Consider the following 4489-nt stretch of genomic DNA (forward strand, 5'->3'; position numbering starts at 1 on the left):
GGATTCAGATGAATCAGGACCGCCAATTTAAAATTTAAGTTTGTGATGCTAAGTTGCTATTCTTTTTGCAGATAAAATAATTTGTTATTCTTTTTGCACCCAATGGCTCTTTGGAGCATGGGGATGTTGTGCTTTTTATGTTCAGAATTCATTACAACTTAATGCGATAGTGAGTTCTAGTAAGAATTTCTTTAGAAAAAAATTAAAGGTAATTCTTAAAATTTGTGGGTGGGATTATACTAAACCTAGGTTTTTTCTCCAATTATTGAGGGTGTCCTAACCTTAAAATTAAATCTTACAAGTGTGTGGCCCATCCTATGGACACACACACACACACACTTTTCTTCGTGTCCAATCCATTCTCTTTTTTTCTTTGCCTTGGTCTTCAACTCCTAGCCCCCTTCCGAGCCATTTCCTTATGTCACACAGTAGGGGCCTCCAAGGTGCGTTAGATATAGTTGAAAAACTTTGTAGGTGGGGTTACACTAAACCTAGGTTTTTCTCGAGCGCTTGGATACACAATAAATTTTTCCTATTATTCAATTTAGTCCATCATCTATATTGTCCATAATGGAGCTTGAAAATTAGAGGAAGGAGAGGCATCATCTTTTGTTGATTTGCATGGCATGCTGGGGATCAACATCAAAATTGAGCTACTGAGTCCCTGCTGGGTCATCCTCCTTGCCATACACACATTAAAGAACTTTCCAAAATTGCATAAAGTAGTTTAGATTCTATGCAACTCCATCCTTTCGCAAAAACCTGCAATAGTCAAAATCGGACATCGAACAACCTGTGTGTGTGTGTGTGTGTGTGTGAGAGAGAGAGAGAGGGCCCCATAGATTGTGCCTTTTCCAACAACGTGCAAACGATCGAGAGATATTTATCTACACGTTATGGTGGTGATGAAGCAATTGAAGTGAAAAGTCAAAATGGGCCTTTTCTTGCAATGGTGAATACAAGAAGACCTTAATTGGGGATCCAAGAATGCAGTGTCCTAGCATTGGATACATTTGGGCTTCTTCGCTGGCTAGCAATATTGGTTTATGTTCTGGGAGTCACTAGGGCCTCTGACTACTTGAGCTACACATATTTGGAAAATAGGTAGATGCTTTAAATCTATCCCAAGGCATGTGTGTGTGTGTGTGTGTGTGTGTGTGTGTGTGTGTGTGTGTGTGTGTGTGTGTGTGTGTGTGTGTGTGTGTGTGTGTGTGTGTGTGTGTGAGAGAGAGAGAGAGAGAGAGTAGAGCATGATTATGGCATCACTTTGAGGTATACAATATATATTGAATGACAAGTTAGTTTAGAACTGATAGAGAGAGAGAGAGAGAGAGTTTCCTTGGCAACTTGGTAGCCCCTCAAATGTGACCCCGGAGCGTGGCACTAACCCAAACATGTCTTGCTCCAGCCAATGAGGGTCGTAAGCAACCCATCTATTGGCAAGTCATGGTTTTGATAGCATGGCACCATTGGATGGTGAGAGGTGCAAAGAGAAATTGCAGGTTTTCTCTACCACTCCCCTAGACCTTTTACGCCAATAAGTCTTCCACGGTCATCTACTATGTAAGAGTTGTTTCATACAATGCAAATGCAATTTGTACATATAGGTATTTCTTATAATCTCTTGAACGCATGTGATATATTAGACTTTTGAAGGTCCTGATCGTCCCACGGTCCATAGCATAGTATGATGGTAACCACCTCCTTATAGCCATGTACTATGTACTATTAAAGGCGGAGTTCTTAAAGGGGACCACTTAGATACCCTAGTCGCTCTCAATCCTTTGATCAGCAATGCTCTAAGAATATTCTTTTGACTAATATACAAATTTATTCCAATTATGTTTTTGTAAATAAATTTAGCCACACTCTCTGCTCTGTTGTCTTTCATTTCCTGTGCTTCTACCAAGTTTGTATAGTAGTCTATTGCCACAAGAATATATTTGTTCCCTGTAAACTTTGTTGTTGGCTTCACAGGGCCCACAAAATCTAACCCCCATTTTTGAAAAGGTTCAAGTGGTAGAACAGGCTGTAACGGCATTCTATCAGCACTCAAGGGTCTGTCATCCCTTTGACACGTCAAACATGACTTCACAAATTGATGGGAATCTTTAAAAACTGATGGCCACCACAAACCTACTTGTAAGATTTTCTTTGTTGTGATATCCCCTGAAAACTGGCCTCCGACATTACTTGAATGGGCTTCAAATAATACTGCATTCTGTTCAAAGTGTTCCACACATCTTGTAACATTTAATGGCCTAAAAACTTGAGTGTAGCGGAAATTAGCATGAACATAGTGGGCATTTCATTAGAATAGATTCCTAATGAGAAATTACAAGAGTGCTTGGGTGGAGAGAGCAACAAAAAGCATAACACCGAGTTAGATAGCATGAACAATACATTCAAAAGAGAGAGAAATTAAGCTATTGACAACAGTGGAGGACCCGATTTTCATGGAGCCGGTCCCCCCTCCAAAAGGCTTTGTATTATCGTTTCTCCCATCAAGAGAGACATTGTACAATACAATTCATTGTGTTCCTTCAAGACTAGCTAGTGCAATGAAGATAAAAGCTTCATGCACTAAGCAAAACACGACATCAATTATCCCCAGTCTCAGACCCAAGACCTCACACACCTTCGAAGATGGTGAGAGTTAGCAGGGTATGAGAGTAGATTGAGAGGAAGAAATAGTAGTCTTACGAGAAAGATGTACATCTCCTCACATAATCACTCATATTATCATAGCTTAGCTTAGTAATTAGCATGGTAGAGGAGATGAGCATGCATTGAAGCTTGGCTCTTGGTTGGATTTGCATCACAAAGCCAAGAGTTGTTGGTGTAGGCCTCCCTTCTCACAAGCTTGGAGTAGGTGATAAGCTTTCCATTAAATCTTGAGAAGGAGAGAGAGTCCTCTTTACTTCACACATGAGCTTGTGTGAGTGTGTGTGTGTGTGATAATGCCTTGCAAAAATCAGCCCCCCCTCTCTCTTGGTCGACCCCTCTTGCTATTTGCTCATGCTCTCCTCTCATTGGACCTCCCCAGGCCTAGCCAATGTTAATTAAGCAGTATAAGTGATAGCCTTCTGACATGTGTCCCCCTTTCCCCTTTGTGAGAGCTTTAGGTAATTTAATAATTCAACTAAACTCTCATTGGACCCCTTTGCCTCCTGGCTAATAGGAATCAGGCAAGCCATTGGGCTGTTGAATGCTCATTGGACCCCATGGGAGACTGTCCAATAGTCTTCTAGAGGACTTAATTCTCATTGGTTCTTTTATTAAGTGGTTTTAAATTAATTAAACTAGATTTACTCTAGCCTAATTCTCATTGGTCCACCTCCAAGGCCATCCAATAGGAATTGGGTACACCTTGTGGGCATCTGGGCTAGGGAGCTGACATGTGTCCCTCATTCCCTTTGTGTAAAGGGAGCTTGTGTGTGTGTGTGTGTGTGTGTGTGACTTTCTCTCTCATCCCCTACAAGCTAGGCTCGCCCCCTCCTATGTAGGGATTTGAAAAGACTTTTGGGACACACACAAAGCATCCAATTCCCCCCATGGTTGACCTTTGGACACAACCTTTGAATTTTGGAACCTTAGCATTTTGGAAGTCTTAATGGGCTGAACCTTAGGGTCTTTTTAGCCCATTGTTGCACATGGCTCTAAGTTTGCAGACGGCCCCCCCTTGGATCCCTATTTTCCCTCCTTTGGATCCCTACTGTGGCCGGTCTGCTAGCTTAACCAATATTCTAGCTTTTTCTCCCATGGCACTTCCCCATATTAAATGATCAGTTTAACATGAGAAAATCATTTAGAAGAATTAGATATTGATTATCATGACATTACCTCTCTCTTGAAATCATAGTCGTCCTCGACTATGGTGTAGAGAAGATAAATCATATTCATGAGTCCTTTTCTTAGCGGGTAGAGGATCCCTATGTTACCCTACGACATCATTCCACAATGGATGACTAGTCCATTTGGCGCTTGAGAGCTTGAGGCTTCCGCAAGCATGTCTGCACATTAGTCCTATCAATCTTCCATAGTAGAGTGACAAGCTCTACTTGGTGTTTGGGAGACGTCGTCTCCGCAAACTTGATCTAAGCATGCACATTACTTAATTTTTTTTTTGTGCACAATAAAGAAAAAGAGAGTCTTATAAGACAAAAACTTTGTTCATTTTTAACATTTTGTGCATTTGCTTACTCTTGGGAAGCATTGTAAGCATTGACAAGGTTTAGGTTATCCTTTAATTGTATGCCTTGCATCCATCTAGCATCTTCAAAAGGATAATTCTTAAACTTAATAAGATATCGTTGGATAGTCTTACCGCCACTTAGTACCTTGTCTTCATGTCGGAGAATGTACTCGGGTTGCAGCACCTCCTCTTGGTCCTCGATCTCCAGTGGGTCTTCACTAGTTGGTTCTTGAGGTGGCTCTCCTTTGTAAGGCTTTAATAGGCTCACATGGAAAGCATTGTGTATGAGCCAAT

This window comes from Adiantum capillus-veneris, chromosome 7, assembly GCF_014529385.1.
Source record: "Adiantum capillus-veneris isolate H3 chromosome 7, ASM1452938v2, whole genome shotgun sequence".
In the NCBI taxonomy this organism is placed as follows: domain Eukaryota; kingdom Viridiplantae; phylum Streptophyta; class Polypodiopsida; order Polypodiales; family Pteridaceae; genus Adiantum; species Adiantum capillus-veneris.